Source organism: Rhincodon typus, chromosome 11, assembly GCF_021869965.1.
Source record: "Rhincodon typus isolate 14 chromosome 11, sRhiTyp1.1, whole genome shotgun sequence".
Lineage (NCBI taxonomy): Eukaryota > Metazoa > Chordata > Chondrichthyes > Orectolobiformes > Rhincodontidae > Rhincodon > Rhincodon typus.
In genome coordinates this window covers 19554619-19576630 of record NC_063342.1, presented here as the reverse complement: position 1 = coordinate 19576630, position 22012 = coordinate 19554619, and the positions used below count along the sequence as shown (strand labels likewise).

The following is a 22012-nucleotide window of genomic DNA, read 5'->3' as shown; positions in this document are numbered from 1 at the left end:
CATGGCCAATCCACCTAGCCTTCACATCTTTGGACTGTGGGAGGAAACCGGAGCACCCAGAGGAAACCCACGCAGACACAGGGAGAATGTCTGTGTGGAGTTTGCACAGTCACATGAGGGTGGAATCCAACCCAGGTCCCTGGTGCTGTGAGGCAGCAGTGTTAACCACTGAGCCACCATGCCGCCCCTATGGGGTACTGTGTTGGCAGACAGGAAACAAAGAATAGCAATAAATGGGTATTTTTCTGAATTACAGGCAATAACCAGTGGGGTACTGCAAGGATTAGTACTAGGACCCCAGCTTTTCACCATATATTTATACGATTTAGATGAGAGAACTAAATGTGATATCTCCACGTCTGCAAGTGATACAAAGCTGGGTGGAAGGACAAGCTGTGAGGAGGATACAGAGATGTTACAGTGTGATTTGGACAAATTGAGTAGGCAAATCCATGATAAATGAAGTATAATGTGGATAAGATGTGAGGTTACTCACTTTGGCAACAAAAATGGGAAGGCAGATTGTTTGAATGGCTATAAATTGTGAGAGGGAAAATGTGCAATCAGACCTGGCTGTCCTCATATACAAGTCACTAAAGGTAAGCTTTAGTCGTACAGTAAATGTGATGTTGACTTTCATAGCAAAGGATTCGAGTACAGGAGTAAGGGTGTCTTGCTCCAATTATAGAGGTCCTTGGTGAGACTACACACTAAAGTATCAGTGGTTAGTGCTTTAAATTTTATTGTTCCTAATTCGTGTCGATGCGCAAACTAATTCTAAGCTTGCTACTTGAGTTGAAATAGGTAATGAGGAAGTAATTAGGATGCTAGGGAAGGATTTTAATGAGTTATGCAAGTGGAAAATTAATGTGATTTAACATTTGTCAATCGGCGAACATTCTCAACTCGTGCCAAACTTCTTGATGGCTTTGACTGGTGCAAAGGAAACTCTGAGCTACAATCTACAGCAGCTGGTTTCCCCGCGATTCACTTTTTTTGAGAATGGATTTGGGCTGTTGAGATGTCATGATGTGGCTATACAGGACATTGGAGAGGCCTTTTTTAAGAATACAGCGTACAATTCTGGTCTCCCTGCTGTAGGAAAGATGTTGCGAAACTTGGAAGAATTCAGAAAAGATTCACAAGGATGCTGCCGAGACTGGAGGGAGAGGCTGGATAGGCTGGGGCTATTATTCCTGGAGTATCGGAGGCTTAGGGGAGACCTTACAGGAGTTTTAAAAAATCTGAGCAGCATGGATAGGGTGAATAGCCAAGGTCTTTTTTCGCATAGTAGGAGAGTCCAGAACTAGAGGCATGGTTTTGAAGTGAGAGGGGAAAGATATAAAAAGAACCTGTGGGACAAACACTTTTACACAGAAGGTGGTGCATGTGTGGAACAAGCTGTCAAAGGAATTGGAGGAGGTGGGTACAACATTTGTAATTGTCTAATTACAACATTTAAAAAGCACCTGGATGGGTACATGAATAGTTTAGAGGGATATGGGCCAAAAGCTGGCAAACAGTACTAGGTCAGTTTAAGATATCTGGTCAGCATGGACAAGCTGGGCTGAAGGATCTGTTTCTGAGCTATACATCTCTAGGAGTCTATGATTATGACAGCCATTAAGCAACTCATATTACTTCCCAAATGTCTGCATAGCAGGCCGTAATTGGACAGTGGTCAGCAGCTGTGCCGGGGCTGGCAGAGATAATGCCAATTCTACTCAGCAAACCCACCTGCCAATTTGTACCATGCCACTCAAGTAACTACTCTTACCAATCAACTGGATCTGAGTAACTACATAATCAGCAACATAGTGCCTTGACATGAGGGACAATCTTCAGAACTGGCAGAAGAAGCAACTGTACTCTTACATCATATCATCAATATGATTGACCTACTCTCCACAGTTAAATTAAATAGGCTTGGCCTCCACCCTTCTTCGTTTTATCCTATATCCAGGATTGCTCAAGAAACAGCTTTCACAGCTTCCTGAACTACACTAAGCTAGTTATAGTAGACAAACACGCACCAGCATTCCCTCTAACCTAATTCTGTCCCGAGATTAAACATTATAATTCAGCTTTCTGATAGGTTAAGGTGGAGAAATCAGCATCGCGTTCATAGCAAGATTTTTGTTGATTCTACAACAGGATTTTTTTTTTATTATTCATTAAGGCGATGAGGGCATTGCTGGCCAGGCAGCATTTACTGCCTATCCCTAAAAGCCCAGAGGACAGTTCAGAGTCAACCACATTGCTGGGGGTCTGGAGTCACATGTAGGCCAGAACAGGTAAGGGTGGCAGTTTCCCTCCCTGAAGGACATTAATGAATCAGATGAGTTTTTCCAACAATCAACAACTGATTCATGGTCATTAGATTCTTAATTCCAGATATTTTTCATTGAATTCAAATTCCACCATCTGCCATGGTGGGATTCGAACCCAGGTCCCCACAGAACATTATCTGGGTCTCTGGATTAACATCGCCTCCCCAATTATGCAAGCAGAACATCTGCGTCAAAGCACGTTCCATCCAACCTCCGCAAGGACAGAGCAACCACCTCTATCTTGAGGCCAAGATGAAATTAAACACAGTAAACATTGCAAACTGCCCGAGGTTTAGCCAGACTGTCGTACAACTTGTTGTCATAACTAATAGAGACGTGAATCTAACTACACATGTGTTATTACAAAGACTGACTGTTTTCTCCTCCCTAACGTGCACAACTTTGTCCCACCTCAACTCATCTGCTTCTGAAACTCTCATCCATGTGTTTGCTATCTTTAGTGATTTGACTATTCCAACAAAATGCAGCACATCCTCCCATCTTGCATCATTGGTAAACTTCAGACAGCCCAAAACTTTGCTGCTGTGTTCTATTTTGTAACAATCAAGTTTACCACCTTCTGCCTAGTGATCCAGGCTTTCAAGCAATGCCTCAATTTTAAAATTCTCACCGTTCACTTCAATTCCCTTTGTGGCTTTGCCCCTCCCTGTCTCTGCAACCTCTGCCAGGTCCATAAATCTTCACAGTACCTGGGCTTCTACAACCTGTCCTCTTCAGCACCCTGATCATTAGCAAACCACCAATGGCAGCCTAACTTTCAGCAGCAAACTTTTGGGATTCCCTCCCTAAACCTCATCATCTTTTTATCTTTCTTTTCACCTTTGTAACTCCTTAAAGTGTAGATTTTGGTCATGTGTCAAAACTCTATGTGTCTCATGTGTGTTTGAATGTGCTCTTGGATGCTTTATTAAAAGATACTCTATAACCTGTTTTCATGATAATTTGGAAATGGTTTTGGAGCTTAAGTGATTAATTAAAGCATTGCAAACTAAAATACCAGAAACTGTTTGGCACCCATAAAGGAGATATTACAACCCTATTTTTTTTTTGTTTTACAGATGTCTGAGATCTTGTCATGTTACTGCTTCTCAATTTCCCTCCGTCAATTAGGGGCCTATAATACAATCCCAACAAGGTGATCATCCCTTTCTTACTTGTCAGTTCCACCATATAACTTCACCAGATGATCTCCGAGGAATATCCTCCCTAAGTACAGCCGTTAATGTCATCCCTAAACAAAGACATCACTCCCCGTCCTCTCTTGCCTCCGTTTCTATCCTTACCGTAGCATCAATACCACGGAACATTAAGCTGCTAGTCCTGTCAATCCCCGGGCCATGTTTCTATCATAGCTACGTATCCCAGTACCATGTTCCGAACCATACCCTGGTTCATCTGCCTTACCTGTCAGGCCTTTTGCATTGAAGTAAATGCAATTTAATTTATCAGTCTTACCTTGTTCTCTGCCAGCCTCTTGTCTGCCTTGAATATTTGACTTACTTCTCTGACCTACTGTACCAGCCTCAGCCTTTTCTCCTTTTTCACTGTCACTTTGATTTCCTTCCCAATCCCCTACTAGTTAAAGTCTTCCAAGTAGAAAGCAAATCTCCCTGCAAGGATATTGGTCTCCTGATTGCTGATTCAAAGTCAAAACAGAAAAGTTGAAGTAAGCTAAACTAATGTGTTCAATGATTTTAATAGTGCGTATATTAGCTTGTTTAAAAACTAAAGTCCCGGTCACGCATAAAATCTGCCAAAAGCCACAGACTGCTTAATCAAATAAAATTGTTGCATTTGTGAAGCAAACAGGAATTTTTGGGTTGGCAGTTTACAACCAGAGGTGTATTACAGGAACAAATACAAAGTTGCTGGAGAAGCTCAGCAGGTCTGGCAGCATCTGTGAAGGAAAAAACAGAGGTAACGAAAAGCAAATGGAGTTTAATGGAAGACTAAAGACCTACTACAATTATTAAGTAATTCTATAACACCGTACCCAAATTGTAATGCACCACATTATATGTCATACCCAAGAAAAGATATTATTGTCTTAGGAGTGCAAAGGTTCACCATACTAATTCCTGGGACGAGAAATCAAGTTGTTTAGGTCTATTTTCCTAAAGGTTCAGAAGAATGCGAGCTGATTTAATTGAAATAGAGAAAAATTTTTTTGAGATAGTAGGAACTGCCAATGCTGGAGTCTGAGATAACAAGGTGTAGAGCTGGATGAACACAGCAGGTCAGGCAGCATCAGAGGAGCAGGAAAGCTGAGATTTCTGGTCTGGACCCTTCTTCGGAAAAATTTTTTGAAGTCTTATTAATGGGGAGACGATTCTCCTGGCTGGCAAGTCTAAAACTAGGTGAACTCAGAAAAGGGCTCAGTCATTTAGGACTGACAGCAGGAGAAATTACTTCACTCCAAGAATGATGAACCCTTTGGAATTCTCGATCTCAGGTTTCTGTAGATATTCTGTTGTCAACTATATCTTAGTCAGAGGTCAATGGATTTTTGGGTACTGAGGGGGCTTAAGGAAGGCAAATAGTCAATTTCTGCTCCTGTTTCCTCTGCTTTTCATTTGCTTTAATCAGAATATGGTATGGTTGCACTAACAAAGATATGGAGCTGGATTTTTCACTCATCAGTGGGCGGGTTTGAAGACAATCCAGCAGCAGGGTTGGTATCAGGCAGCATGTCTGCCAGTGCACCAACTGTAGGCCTTAAATGGGCAAATGTTTCCTGCTTAAGGGTTACATCCCAGCACTGCCAGGGTTAGACTGGGGAAGAGAGCCATGTCAATTGCCTTGGAGTAGCAAGTTTCCTGCAGCTGGTACCTCACAGGGCTGAGTCCAATCCTGATGTGCTGATTGGGCCTATAGACCCCATCTCCCCTACCATCCCTCTCCCATGTTACTCCCACCTCTCCCCACCCCCACCAGATTGCCCTCCCATGTGGTGTCTCTCAAACCCTCCCTCGCCTCTGAAAGTGGCTACAATCTCCCAACTAACCTCTTAGATGAAGATGTGGGAATTCAATCACCTTATAATTCAGTCTGCAACTCAAGCAAGGCAAGGACTGGATTCTTAACCTTCCAGCTTATCAAGTATTCAAGAACAATGGAAAAGAAACAAAAAAGGGGCATACCAGCTTTGATTAAGACACTTGTAATAATTTTGAATAGAAATGAAACAGGAGATAGCTCTAGGACTGAACTTATTTAGCCTGAGGTGAAGAATGAGGGCCAGTTTTATAAAGTTGAGTGCTCCAAACAGTGAGAAATAAATCAGTAAACTTGTCAGCAAATTGCAAAGGCTGTTAAAAAGTAGTCACAGAGTAGAAGACTTTATCCCAATAAAATAAAGTTGGTAGCAGAAAATTAGTGAAGTGAATCAGATGAAAGAGCAATGCAACAGAATATTGCAAGGGCATCAAAAATTATCAAGCAAAGTGGTAAAATAAGTCAACAATAAATAAATTACAAAGATGCAGTTTGATGCAACAAAACCAAGAGTTCTCACCTCTGGTGTGAAAACTACCTCCATTGCTTCAGTTGAAGCTCAGTTCTGGATTGTGGGATCAATTCCCACTTCAGCGCTCAAGGATAAAATTCAAAGCTGACCCTCCCATGCAGCACTGAGGGAGTGCTATACAGTCAAGAGGATAAAACTGAAACTAAAGCCACATTTCTGCCTGCTCAGGTGGATAAAGGATCCAATGGCACCATTTCAAGATAATTGTTGATATGTTCTAAAAGTTAAAAAGGTATATGAGATCTTGGATTTAATAAATCAAAGGACAAGGGATAACACACTCTGGAGTGCAGTGGTAATGCAATTACCTCTAGAGCAGGAGGCTTGGGTTCACCTGCTTCAGTGATGTTTAATAACATCCTGAACAGGTTGATTAGAAAACAACCACAAAAGCCAGGGATAGTAGGAACTGCAGATGCTGGAGAATTTGAGATAACAAGGTGTAGAGCTGGATGAACACAGCAGGCCAAGCAGCATCAGAGGAGCAGGAAGGCTGACGTTTCGGGCCTTTCTGAAGAAGGGTCTAGGCCTGAAATGTCGGCCTTCCTGCTCCTTGGCCTGCTGTGTTCATCCAGCTCTACACCTTGTTGTCACAAAAGCCAGGGAGTTGTTTTGCATCTTTATTAACAAGTTTGGCCTCTATTGTGTCCAATTCTAGGTGCCACACTTTTGGAAAGATGTGAAGGCTTTTGAGAAGGTATAATAAAAAAATTGCAAGGATAGTTTCAGGGATAAGAGACTTCAGTTACATGGAAAGATAGGAGAACCAGCCAAATTTCACCAAAAGAGAAGTTCTGGAGGTTTGACTGAGGCACTCAAAACCATGAGACATCTCGACAGTAGATGAGAATTGGCAGAAGGGTTAAGAACAAGAGGAGACCGATGTAAGGTGATTATCAAACAAAATAAAAATCAGGAATTTTATTTTTTAAATGTAGTGAACAGTTAGAGGATGGGAGAGCAGGATTAGCTGATTTGCCCCTTCAGGGAGCCTACACAGGCGCAATGAGCCAACTAGCCTTCATCTGTTCTGTAACCTCTTGATCATTGTAGTGCCTGATTTTTTTTAGATGGGATTGATGGATATTTTACAGTTTTTAAAATTCCATGTATTGCTTTTGAAATTCAAATGAGCATTTTATTCTAATTGTTTGTTTTAAATACAATGGACCAGATTATCCAGCGGATTGATCTGCTTTTCATTTTGAATTGTCATATTTAGCACGCATTGTCTGATTTGAGTGGCTCAATATTAAATATTGGTTCAATATTGGTTTTAGTGTTATGATTTTTTGTGGCACTGCATTTCTCAAATAGAAGTATGCAGGGAAAAAAATACACAAAAGCCCCCACAGTAACTACAGTTAAAAATAAACTAATGAGTCATGAGTGTTGTATGATTACGCTCCCTACACTAAATGAAAAGATTATGAAGGTCACAAAACATGTCCTCCTACTACACAGGACAGAACATTTTTGAAATTCTGTAAGTGGCATTTCATTGCCAGCAATGCATTCAGAGGTTTGGTAAGCCTGTCTCTCATTACCTAAAGAATAAAGTTTAAAAGTAAAACTACATAATAGTAACATCAAAGATCAATTCTTCAGAAACGTTTTGATTTCTTAGAAATTGCTTACAGCTGCCGTGCTTATTGGTGAATGTATATGGAGACCACTGCTGGCAGTGGCATTTTGCGTACAGTACATTAACTACAATACTGGCAAACAATTCTTGACTTGGCAAGTAGTGCAACATTAACTATGTTATTGTTGACTCCACAATTTCTTTAAATGCTCTGGCCCAACTTCAAGTGTCTGGTCTGTTTCAGGATAGAATGTTTTTGTTTTTCCCTTGTGTTCACATCTGCATATCAGGCCATCATTGTCACATATCGTAAAATTGGTATACAAATTGCACACAAGTATCTGGCATTATGTTTTGTTACACCAACGAGCATTCCTTTCCCTGTAAACCAGGAAACATCTTTGTAAATTGTACACCAAGCTACAATATTCTATTGTAAAGCAAACGTGAGATTCAGTAATTGACGAAAGGGCACATGTGCTCAGTGGCAGATTTTGCCTTGCGTCATGTAATGTCAATCTATTCAGACTTTACTAGACCTACTCTGCATCTAGTAATCCAAAGGCATAGAATAATGAAGCTGAGATTACTGGTGGTTTCACAGCTTGTCTTAACCAGATCAGGTGATCACTCCAGCCACCTTAAATCAATGTTTCTCCCTTTGTTTTTAGGGAAAGAAAATTATACTGGTCCATGAAAGGTCCCAGGTATTTGAATTGGATGACAGAAGCTGAAGAATTGAGAGTCCATTTTTATCACTATCATAATCATTGTTAAACTATTTTCAGTTCTTGGAAAGGACAAATGGAAAGGAAAACGTGGGGGCGGTTAAAAAGGAAATTAAAGTAACAGTGAGGAAGGATATTAATGAAGTTCTGAGGAAGAGTCACTGGACCCAAAACATTAACTCTGATTTCTCTTCACAGATGCTGCCAGACTTGCAGAGCTTTTCCAGCAATTTCTATTTTTGTTTAGGATGGATATTGGCTCCAGTGAAGTGGAATCTGTACAAGTAAAGCCTGGAAACAACTAATGTGGGAACTAAAAAGGAAAGACACTGTTTTAAAACAAGGAGACTGTGTAAAGGAGGAGGCAGAAAGGACTGCAGATGCTGGAAGCTAGAGTCAAAAAAATGTGCAGCTGGAAAAGCACAGCAGGTCAGACACCATCTGAGGAGCAGGAAAGTCAGCATTTTGGGTCGGAATCCTTCTTCAGACCTGTTGCATTCTGAATAGGGCACAACTGTTTGATAATATTTTAATAGGCTCCTGATTGGGCCCGTTGCAACCAAAAAAAAATCTAACCTGCGAAAAGAAACCATCAAAAAAAATCTTTCACTCACTCCTGTGTGGTAATGGACCAGAAAGTCTCCAATAACCACTAGCTGACTTCTTATCACTTTCTGTAAATTCCCTGCTAATGGATGAATAAAGCACCTTTAAAAAACTTAAACAGACAAATTCACAGCCACTGAATAAAAGACCGAACATCATTGTGTAACAACAGTGTGTCAACAAAGAATTGAAAGGACTCAAGTGAAAATAACTTATTGAATTGCGAATTCTGGATTTGTGTTATTGCACTATGGTTCCCTGATTTCTTTGCCGTTTACTGTTCTTAATCTCAATGCTTTTTCTGTGTTGTGTTTGTATGTGAAGGAGGACGTTTAAGAAGGGGTAGAGTTTAAGTTATAGAGTCACAGGTTAGAAATTTATATTTCCTTTCTTCCATTGGCTACAAACAATTTGTTCACAATAAACAGTTATTTTCCTGTTAAGTACAGAAATCTGGTAAGCACGTTCTTTAAACCTGAATTAGACGGGTTAAATTGGGCAATTCAGTGGTTAAATCAAATATTCATATCTGTAACAACTCCAAGAATAGTACAGTTTGATTTCCTAGAGAGTCATGAGAATTACCCTTTCTTCCCATCATTCAACCTTTATGCCTTTATGACGAATCTGCCAATTGGAACCTTATGAAATCCCTTACTAGAAGTCAGCAAACAACTTAAGTTTGTAATACATGCTCATCCCTTAATTAACCGTGGGGGCTGTCCCTGATAACTGCGTGCCTTTCTAAATGGCAGTTTATCTTGTTGGTCAGAATGCATTCTAATAATTTCCTCACCACTAAAATCAGACTGACCAGCCTACAATTATTTGGCCTGCCCCTTGTACCCTTTGTAAACAATGGCACAATATTCACAAACCTCCAATCCTGCAGTATATCACTTGTTTCTTATATGGATAGGAGATAGGTAATAGCCTGCTTGGATTCCTTTAACAGCCTCGGATACAATTGATCTGGCCCTGGTGATTTATCCACTTTCAGCAGATGTCAATTTCTCCAATAGTTTGCTTCATATTATGCTTATTGTATCTATTAATGCACACTTATCCTCATTAATCTGAAAGTCTTATCATCTTTTTCCTTTAAGAAGAGAAACAAAGTACTCATTAAAAACCCTGCTAACATCTTCTGTGCCCACGCACCTTGTGCATGTTGGAAAGGCCTGATACCCTCGCCTTCAATATCCTCTTGTTATTAATGTACTCAAAATATCTTTGAGAGTTCCCAATATTTTTCCAGGATAATCTGGGAGCTCCAGATTTGGTACTGCCAGCTTTTTTCTCTGACAGTAAAATTCTGATGAAAAGTTACTGCACCTGAAACGATACCTTCCACATATTTTGCTTTCGTAATTAGAAAAAAGCTTGTTTTCTGCTGTGATTATAAATATATTGTCTTTGGTTCAAACACGAATTTCTTCTCTTCTATTGCAAAGATTTATGTCAGATAAGCATTCTTTTCTTGTCCCAAGTGAGGTTAGTGGTTGATCGCTGGCACTCCTCTTTCCCAGCTAATATTAAAAGCTTATATCTTATGATTTCCCGTGGTAAACATTAACATGTGCTTCTACTGGCTAGAAAAGAACCATAATGTTGAAAGCAATATATATTTTTTTTAAAAATCTGGAGTGTCAAAGTCAATTTTAACATGAATGAGGAGGTCTATTTAGTGAAAACAGCTTCACAAGTGGTCACCTGATAAGAGAGACTGGAACGTCAAGTACTCTAAAACCTAATGGTTCTCTGCTTTTAACACAAATATTCTGAACTTCCAATTCTGCCAGCATTGCCTATTGTTAAGTAGAATTAAGGCACATCCCTTGGTTTCCTCATTTTAGCTCAAATGCACACCTATCATTGAATGTACACATTTAAAGTGACCATTAAGGGCCAGCAACTTTATGAATGGTCAAGAATGGAGCACTTAAAAATTAGAAGCCATTTTTTAAAATGATATTTGTTGCAAAGCATCAGATTGCTTTTAATGCACAACATAACGAAATCCAATGGAAATATAAATCAGGTAAATTCGAGGAAGCACATGCAATCTTCTTTGTTGCTTTACCATTCATGCAATGAAAGCTAAATACCAGCTGCACATTGCAGCCACCAGCCTCATTCAATGTCCCCAGCCCTAACAACCTCCCAACTCTTAACTTTCTCAGGCTGTCTGCAGCAGCCTTGATGCATCCTCCATGCCCAAGCTGTGATTTTGACATCACATTCACTCCATCACAAAGCCCAGCTTTCTTTCTTCCCCAGTAACATGCGCCTTCTTTTCTATTCTCAGTATGTTTCTGCTAAAACACTCATCCACCCCTTCGCCATGTTCAGTTTCAGCTGTCCTCTTTCTTTTGGCCAGGCTGCCACACTCCATTCTCTGTAAACTTTAGAGCATCCAAAACTTTGCTGCCTGCATCTCCTTACTTAGGTAATACCCATTCTTGCTGCCCTGCAACCAGTAAAGCTCAAATCTAAAATTCTAATCCTCTCTTCACAGCCATAGCACTCCCTAATTCTAACTATCATCTAGCTCTACCACTGCCCCAATCAACTTATGTCTTTCATGTATCCCCACCAACCCCTTCCCTACCACAGCGAAATGTATTAATGGCTATTCCCTTAGTCATCTAGATCCACACTATGGAATATCCGATCTAAGCCCTGCATCATTCCACCGCCTTTCCTTTGACTATCTTTAAAATCCAACCGACACACTACACTTCTGAACATCTCCTCTTACCTTGATAACACTTGTCTGGACAATCATCATTAGATTGACACTCCACTCCTACATTTTTGAATTAGTACCGAACTCTGTACTTCTCATCAGCAATTTCAATCCTTCAGAAATGTGGCGTCTGAAATCCAGAAGTCCCCTTCCTAATGTAGGATCCCCTGAGAAGTCACAACATGAGCCCTATGCCCACAGCACAGCTATGAATTTTAAATGTCCCTAGGCTGTGTACTTGTCTATTCATTAGCCCAGTGCTGCCATTTCTTCGTTCTGAGAGATCATCCACCTCACCCTCTCCACCACCCTAACAATGACCTCTACCCCTGGTCATTCCCCCCTCCCTCACAACAACAGTCATCACCCTTTCCACATCTCAACAAAGATCACTCCTCCCTTATCTCAGTGTTCACTGTGGCTCATGCCACAAAAATGCTTAATGTTCCACCCCAATATACACGCCATCGCCACAATAATGCCAACTTTTCAAACATCATTGGACAAGAGCCAGGGATTGCATTATGCAAGGTAGAAGAGTGGGTGTAGAACTGAGGTGGCCAGTTTGCAGGAGAGGGTCAGGGTAGCATCTGGAGCTTTCAGCCCTGATATGGCGTATTGGCTGTGAGGTGCAGTGTTCGGTTACGTGAATGGCTGGAAATATTGGGTCTATGGCAGAGGGGCATGGTTGGTGTTTGGTAGTGTTGGGTCAGGGAGAGGGTAGGGGGTGGTCATTCTGTGTGATAGTCATCTGGGCATTAGGCCAGATTTTTATTCCTCTAACCTTTTCTGCATACCCATTAGCTTAAGTGAGGCAGAACCCTCTAACTCTTTTCATGGTCTCTGACGTTCCAGAAACTAGAGAATTGCCTATTAGAAAATTGGTTTTCCTGGGCATTTCCCATGGAATCTTCTGCATCAGGTTTTTCCCATGGTCCCAAGGCACAACTTCAATGTACATTGAACAATATTCTCCAGCTATCAGAAAATCTAGGCCATTATCTTTCAGCACATATCTGTGTAAGTCTTGCAAGCATGGTCCTAACTTAAAAATACTACAGCAAGGCAACTGCCTGTTGCTGAAACGCCAGCAAGAGATAAATAAAACGAGAATTACTAGAAGCATGAAAGTTCAGCGCATATTTTAATAACCTTTCTGTGGAAAAATATGTAAAGTTACCACATGTGCACACCTCTCTCAGAATATTATGATGGAATATGTGCTCAAAGAAAAACATTAAAAGGGTTCAGGGAAGGAATGAAAGCGGACGGTTTGCAGTGAAAGAGGCACAATAACAAAATAACCTTCTCCTGTTCTTGGTTTTAAGTTATTATTGTATCCAATTTAATTGTTCAATATCCTATAGTATAGTTTTGTTGGCAATAAAGGCAATTTATTATTCTGTGTCACTACACAAGAAGAACAGCTTCCCATTTCAATTATTTTCATTATGAAGAAATCTCCCTCTTGCCTACCACAGGGGCTTGGTAGTGCTTCCTGAAGCAGTTATTTTTGTAAAGGCAAGTGAGATTCTATCTCAATTGTCTCTGGTTAGTGGCGTCTGAACAGACGATAATTTATAATGGTCTCGGCATTTGAAGTTGGCTAACGGATTCAAGTTACAACATCAAAACACATCCAAAAACAGCAAGACCTGAACAACATCCCCGCTTAGGCTGATAAGTGCGAAGTAACATTCAAGCCAAACAAGTGTCAAGCAATAGCCATCTTCAATAAGAGAGAACCCAGCCATTACTGTTTGACATTCAATGGCATTACCATAACGATCCACATTCTGGAGGTTACTATTGACCAGAAATTTAATTGAACCAGTCAGATAAAATACTGTGGCTACAAGAGCAGGTCAGAGGCTGGGAATCCTGCAGTAAACAACTTGCCTCCTGACTGTTCAAAGTCTATCCACGAACTACAATGTGCAAGTGAGGATAGAACACTCTCCCCATGTCTGGGCAGAAACAACCGAGAAGCCCAACATGATCAAAGACAAAGCAGCTCACTTGATTGGCACCCTATCTACTACCTTCAAACACCATCCCCTTATCACCGTCACTTAGCAGCCATGACATGCACCATCTACCATCTGCAATAAATAGCCAAGGCTTCTTCAACAGCACCTTCCAAACCTGCACCCTTCACCACCCACAAGGATAAGAGCAGCTGGTGGGGTGTAAGTAAGTGTTTGTGTTCCCCAAGCTATACATTATTATAACTTGAAATTATATCACCAGTGAGTGGCTGAACGCCCTACTGCTTCTCCCAGTTCTTGTTATATGAATTCATGGTTGCAAGTTGAAAATCCTGCAACTCATTTCTTAACAGATCTCTGAGCACATCTACACTAGATGGTCTGCAGCAGTTCAAGGCAGTGGGTCACTACCACTTCCTAAGAACTAATAGGAATGGGCAACAAATGCTGGCTTAAATACCAGTACAAAGAACATATGAATTGTAAAAAATCATTCTTTTAACCCCAAAAGAATATCAGGGTCATTGCCAACACAAATAAATTCAGCCTAAATTACAACTTATTTTAAACAAACAATTTAAACCTTAGTCGTATCTTTTCTCCAATCCCCCAGACACATGGGCCTCAGTGTAAATAACGTGCTGATTTCTGCAAAGTAATCTGAATATTATAATTCCACACGCAGACATTAAAACAAAACTACAATTTTAGCGATACATCTTTTTTAATCGACATAAAATTTGCTCCAAGGACTAGCAAGTTCCCAACAGCCAAGGCTCAGGTAAAACAGTATATTCAAGTTCCAAACTAGAGACTGAGATATTGTATTGTCATCGCAAATGAAGAATGTACAGAATGAACATTACATAGTTAAATTACCTGACCTAGCTTAGTAACCGTGTTAAATGGGATTCCATTTTAAACACAAAACCACTGCCACAACAAATGACTGTTTTCAAAATGAGCAAGGATTAACATGGGTTTACATAGGATACAAGATACAGAAACACTCAGAGACAAACTGTGATGGGCTGGTATTACAGGAAGCAGACCAGCTAATTATAATCAAATATTACATAAACAGACCTCAATGAAGGAAATGGAATGAGACACACAAGCTAATGGACGGCGATATAATGATTTCTACTGAACCACAAAGATTTTGCAGACGTGGCCTCGTTCTGCCAGATTCTGAACCAAAACCCCGGTTGTCCTCTCAGGTGGCCATAACAGATCCAATTGGAAAATTTTGAAAGAAGAGCAATGTAGCTCCTCGGCCAACATTTATCCTCAATCAACACCACTAAAAAACATTATCTGGTCAGTAATCATATTGGTGCTGGCGAAACCTTGCTACAACACCTACATTTCAAAACCGGCTGCAAAGTATTTGGAAAGTCTTCAAGGCATGAGGGAAGCTATAGAGATCTAAACATTTCTTTTCAGCTTCTTAAATATAGTAAAGCGTTTCAAGGTGCTTCATTAAAAAATAACCAAATAAAAATGCACATCAAATGAATTAGAGGAATCACAGAATTGTTATAACACAACGAGGTCATTTTGCCCTTCCTGTCTGTGCTGGCTCTTCACAGGAGCAATTTACCCAGTGCCTGCAAAATAGTGCCATGGGACCTTTGAAATGCACTCAAGGGTGGCAGTGAAGGAAGTCTACAGCTGACCCGAAAAATGCCATCTTCAGACACGCAGCACTTTGAGCACTACAGACGGTCAGCTTTGACTTTCATGCGCACATCTTGGAGTGGGACTTGAACCCAAAACCACGTGATTAACAAAGGAGATTCTCAACTGAGCCACAGCTGACCCCAATAAAGAATGATGACTAAGACTTGAACAATGTGGATCCAGGGCATACATGTGAAGATGGCAAAAAGAACACTTAGGACCTGTAATAATTGACTTTCCCAAAAGAAGCTAGGACATCAACCAAAAAAAGTCCCAAATCTAAATTGATCAAAATGATCTGTCAAGTATATAGAGTCATACAGCACAGAAGCAGATCCTTCAATCCACCTCATTGTCACCAACCAGACATCCCAACCTGACCTAGATCCATTTGCCAGCATTTGGCCCATATCCTCTAAACCCCTCCTATTCATGTACTCATCCAGATGCCTTTTAAATATTGTAATTGTATCAGCCTCTACCGCTTCATCTGGCAGCTCATATGAATCAATAACTCTTCATTCCACAAAAGGCCTACCTCAGAGTCCCTACGAGTAAAAAATAAAACCATGGCGCTTTCTTAATTCACTCATGGGATGCGAGCATCACTGACTGTGTCAGCATTTATTGTCTATCCCTATTGCCCTTAAGAAGGTGGTGATGAGTTGCAGTCCAAGTGGTGCAGGTAGAGCCACAATGCAACTAAAAGAGGGAGTTCCAGGATTTTGGCACTACTTGACATACTCAGCAAATCTTACAGCTTAAATTATCCAGTAACACTTATATAAATGGTTTAAAACAAGGCTTCAGAACTGATCCCTGGAGGGCATCTTATCCCTTTATCTTCTAGCTGCCAAGCCAAGCTCAAATCCAGAGACAGTCAATTTAGAATACACAGTTCATCTTTTCAATGGATTTGTCAAACAGTTGAAAATCCAAGCAAATTAACAAATGAGAATACAGTGAATACTTCATTGCAGCGTTCCAGAGGATTTGTAAGGCATTGATTGTTGCTGTGGCCATATTAGTTGCCCTTGTGGTGTTCAAATAGAAATTAACTTCCCATAAAATGGTCAAGTATTTTCCACACTATAACATTTCTAAAAATCTGGATTTTTTCATTCATTTCTGATGAATTTTGAAATGATATTAGTTATATTCAACCAGCAATGAAAATCTATGCATATTCCAAGCACTTAGAAATAATAGTTCTACTTTTTAAGAGAAAACATTCTCTCTGTTACGATTGCACAATTCCAGGCCAGCTGTCCTGCACGTTCATTTTCAGATTCTTCACAATAAGGAATATACTTACCTCCACATGTTATAAATTTCCAAAACAATGTGAATGTGGCCAAATTCCACAGCCAAACTTAACTGGAGGATAATTTAACATCTGCAATTTTTAAATCCTCTTTTTTTCCATCCAGATCCCTGTGGAACTATACAATGTTGACCCTGGAGAGCATCATATTCATTTATCATTTTCTAGCTCGCATACTGAACCAATGTACAGCCTTTAACAATACACTACTCGGTAACTTGTCTTCTTTACATGGGGTCAAAATCAATTTGATTCTTCTGGCAGGTACCAATAATCTGCCTTCAAAATCCCAGTTACTTTTTCCAGTACTCATATCATCTAACATATTAGAATGACTTCAATAGTTAACAAGCGTATCAGTATCAGACTCAAAATTAGACCTATGAAAACATTTCAATTTGCTTTAGACAGACAACAAGCACGTATCTGTTTTTTAATGTAAGAAGAGACCATTTCACCAATCAGGCTCATGCATTTCTACAAGGAACATGGAAACTGGAGTAGGCTATTCAGTCTGGTCGTTCAGTTTGGTCATGGCTGATTTTCGGTGCTGTTTCCCCATATTATCTCTATATTCATTTATGTTATTAGTATCCAGGCATCAACCTACTACTCAGCGTACTGCATCCTTTCCACATAAGCAATGAGGGAAAGATTCATCTAAAAATCAAAACCATTTATCATCTCAAATATTCGACAGATTATTGCACTGGATGTTACAACCCTGGGGGGGGGTCAGCTGTCCCACTAACATTCCATCAAGATATTATACCCCATTCCCCATCAATGTCAGAGAGTTCCAACACTGGAAAACAGCAGCCCAGGATTCTGAACTAGAGGAGATTTTTGCAGATTGGGGGTTTTAAATACACTTAGTCATGTGAATGAGGAGCAGGTTTTGGCCATTTAACCCTGCTTTGCCACTTAAGATGGAGGCTGATCTGATTACCCGACATTTCTGCCTACCTGACGATCCTTAACCCCTTATCAACTGTACACACGGACAGGAGTAGGCCATTCAACCACTCAAACCTGTTTCACCATTCAATGAGATCATGCTTGATCTACAGCCTAACTCCATATACCTGGCTTTGGCCCATATCCATTAATTACTTAAATGTACAATGGAGGGATGGTCCTGAATGTTTTACCTAGTCAAGAACGCAGGAATTTCTACTTGCTTGCAGGCTGTAAATCATTTTTGTCATGACATTACTTCCCACATCTCACTCAGGGACTATCATGCCCTGTTTGAATATTTGTGCTGATCCTTTCTGAACAGTTAAGCATCAACTTTTGTATGTTATGTTTTATGATAGGGAAATCATGTTTGCATAATCTAAAGTTCTTCAAGGAAATTAAAAAAAGGAACAGATGAAGAGGAACCTGTGGATGTAGGGCACATAGATTTCCCAAAGGTACCTAACAAGGTCCCACAAAGGCTACAATGCAAAGTAAGAGCGCATGGTGTAAGAGGACAACATATTATTTGTTGAATTGATTAACTAAGAGGAAGCTGAGTGGGGATAACAAGACACTTCTAGGTCAATAAACAGTAACTAATGGAGTGCCACAGGGATCAATGTTTGGATCTCAGTTACCTGTTTAAATGAAGGACTTAGAAAAACAGATCAAATATGTGGCTGCTAAATTTGCTGATGATAAATAAAAGGTAAGAAAGTAAAGTACAAAGAATTTACAAAATGGATTTCAATTGGTTAAGTGAGTAGCAAAACAATTAGTGGATGGATTGTGATGTGGGGAAAATGGGAACTTATTCACTTTGCCAGGAAGTACAGAAAAGCAGCAGGTTATTTAAATAGAGAAAGGTTGCAAAACTCAGAGGCAGAAAGGAGTCTGGGTTTCCTGGGACATGAATTACAAAACATTAGAACATAGATACACTGGTGATTTGGAAGGCAAATGGAATGCTGTTATATATTCCATTCTCCTACAAGAAACAAGGAAGTTTTGCTACAATTGTGCAGCACATTGGTGAGACCATACATAGAATATTGTGCGCAGTTTTGGTCTGCTTTGTTGACAGCAAGAATAGCAGATCAGAAAAGTTTCACTCCGCTTGTTCCTAGGATCAGGAATTATCATGTAAGGATAGACTGAACTGTTTAAGATTGTATCCATTGGGTTTTAGACGAGTGAGAGGTGATCTTACTTGAACGTATAAGATGCAGAGAGGATTTGACAGGGTGGATGCTGATTTTCCTTCATGGGATAGATAGGAACTATGGACTATGATTTTTAAAAAGGGGTTGCTGTTAAAAGAGGGAGATAAGATTTCAGAGATAGTAAGAACTGCTGATGCTGGTATCAGAGATAAAACAGTGTGGAGCTGGAGGAACACAGCAGGACAGGCAACATCAGAGGAGCAGGAAAGCTGACGTTTCGGGTCGGGACCCTTTCCGAAACGTTGACTCTTCTGCTCCTCTGATGCTGCCTGGCCTGCTGTGTTCCTCCAGCTTCACACTGTGTTATCTATATAGATAAGAAGATTTCTTTTTTCTCCAGGAGGATTGGAAGCCTGTGGAACTGTCTTCCCCAGACAGTATGAAGTCGGGTTGACTGAACATTTTCAAGGCTTAGTTAGATAGACTCTTGACTGACAACAGAATAAAAGGATGATGGGTTAGACAGGAAAGTGGAGTTGAGACCAGAATAAGATCAGCCATGAGCTTATTAAAATGAAGAAAGTGGCACGAGAGGCCAAATGGTCTATTTCTGCCTTAATTCATATGCTTGTATGCATGTTTGCATTACTCGCTAATAATTGATCATTTTTTTCAGTCTTATGTTGATTGTCAATAAATGGCAAGGACATGTATCCTGATATCTGATCAACAATGCAGCAGTAAGTTAAAGTCGCCTGAAATTACTTAATGAACAATCACCATTATTTTTCTCCTGCATCATTAAATGAATTTGCTTCTGTTAATCATGTTTATTGTTCCATATTCTAATAAGCATGATACTTATCTGTATTACAGCTTATCTCCCTTTCCATAGCACATTATCTGTGTTGGTTCAGATTTTACTAAATGCCGAATATTCAACAGCTTCATAATTTACCCCTGTTAATAAACAGTGAAAATACTTGTAATCATTTATGAATGGTGAGAACAAGAGGGACACGGATTAAAAGTCCTGTAGAGAGTCAATAGCAAGTGCCTTACGCCCGCCAAGACTTTTCTGATGATCTGTTTCCTAATTCCCATAGCCAAGTGAACACTAAACTTGCACAGTCAATTGTTCATTAGTTCCACAAACCTTGAAACTTTTTAAAAAAAGTGAAACCTTATAAAAATGCCAAATAACTCTTCATTCACTATTTGTTACCTCCTCAAAGAATTCTTGTAGATTAATGATGCCTGACCCATGTCTTTAAATCTGATTTTATTGTTTATAGTCAATGGGCTCTCAGATGAGAAATGATAGCACCCTATGTAGCATTTTCTTACTGCATATTTCGGATTAACTGATGCCTACTTCCAGGTTTGTATTTCATTTCCCTGAATATTGGGTAACATTTCCTATACCTTTTCAGGGGAGGTGAATGCCGTTGGTAAGCTAGCATTTGTACCCCATTACTGAGTGTCTCTGAGAAAGCGCAGGTGAGCCAAATCTTGACCTACTGCAGTCAATGTGGTGTAGGTATACCCATAGAGCTGTTAGGGAGGAAGTTTCAGGTATTGAACTCAGTAACAATGTGGATACAGTTCCAAATCAAGAGATTTAAAGGAATACTCCCCATTTGTCTGTAATGATTGCAGATATACTCAACAAGCTGAACACAGGACAACAGCTCGCTTGTTCGGCACCCCATCCCCCACCAGAAACAAACATTCACTTCCTCTACCATGGAAGCACCAGTGCCAGAAATGTTTACCACAACCCACCTATAAAGATGCACTGCAGTAACTCATCAAGGCTCATTCAGTAGCACTTTCCAAACCTCTGACCTCTAACACCTGGAAGGAGATGGGCAGCCGGTACATGGGAGCCTAACTAACTGCAAATTTTCATCTAAACCACAAACCATCCTGAATTGGAACTGGATTGGTGTTCTTTCACTATCACTGAATTAAAATCATGAAACTCTTTCTGACAGCGTTGTGGGTGTGCCTACCCCTCCAAGGCTGCAGCAGCTCAGAAAGGCAGTTCACTATCATCGGTACTTCAGGATGGGCAATAAATGCTGGTCTCCCCAGTGATACCATACTTTGAAATGAAAACATTGAAGAGAGTCAGGACAATATGCCATAATAACGAATAATACGGATTAATGAATTACATTGATTTGATATCCGGGATGTTTAACAGATTGAAAGATTTTAAAGGAATGATGAAAAACACTGACATAAAAATAGCCACAGCACAGATTTGCTAGGTTTCATGAAACTAACATGGATTGAACAAAAGTCAGTCTGAAGTGAATTGTTCCCAATGGCATATCGCTAAAACATTCCAAGTCTCCTTAAGGTTGAAACACAGTAACAGAAGAATTGGTGTGCATGGCAGAAAGAGTGAGAAAAGATAGACGGTTACCATCAAAATCTATTACTATTTCAGGAAGACATCAATAAATGTAGTGTACAGGGCAGTGACACTACGGCTGCCCTAGACACACCCACCAAAAAAAAGTGTCTTGGAAAATAACAACAGCAATATATCAAAGGAGACTTGGCGAACTCTTAGAGTGTAAGGGAAGAACTGAAGCTGCTGATATCTTCTTCTCCCTAAACAGCTGGTCCAGCACCCGCAGAAACAAGAGAAGCAGCAGGGAGCCAAGAACTTTAAAGGAAATGCAACCTTCACTACTGTTTAAGTTCAAAGCCAAAGAACTCTATCCTCCTTCATACTGAACAAAGTATTGTCTTTTAACTCTGGATGCATGCACATGTGGCCTAAGTGACTGCATTCACAAAGCACGTAAGTTTGATGATGCATCTTTCATTTTCCTTGGGGTTAGCAGGTAATAAAATTACTCTCTCTGTAGTAAACCTTGCAGTTGACTCTTTACTGATAAAAATTGTTAACTGAAAAAATTGGACAGGTGTATCCTTTGTTGCAATCTACTGGGAAGGTCAAAAAAAAGAAGGGCCAATTCAACCTTCTCCACCTGATTATAACCTGTGAATCGGAGGGGGAAGCTTGCAAGCAATGGAGTTCTTACGTACCTGCAGACCATGTCCTTCAGATAATAGGAGATCACAAATTATGAAGATGCTGTTGGAGGAGCTTTGGCAAGTTACCACATGCATCTTGTAAATAGTACACACAGAAAATATTCCATTTCAGTGTGTCAGCAGTGGAGGGAATGAATACTTATAGTGGAGGAAGGGATGCCAATCCAATAAGTTGCCTTATCCTTGCTGGTTGTGAGTTTGAGTTTTGTTGGAACTGGACCTATCCAAGCAAGTAGAAAGCATTTTGTCTCAGTCCTGACCTGTACTTTGT

The 22012-nt window shown here is 40.1% G+C and overlaps 1 protein-coding gene across 1 annotated transcript in view; it reads right to left on the bottom strand.

Moving 5' to 3' along the window:
- Positions 1-22012, bottom strand: part of mrps6 (mitochondrial ribosomal protein S6) — a 92431-nt gene that overhangs the window by 34390 nt on the left and 36029 nt on the right. The gene's annotated exons all lie outside the window — the stretch shown is intronic.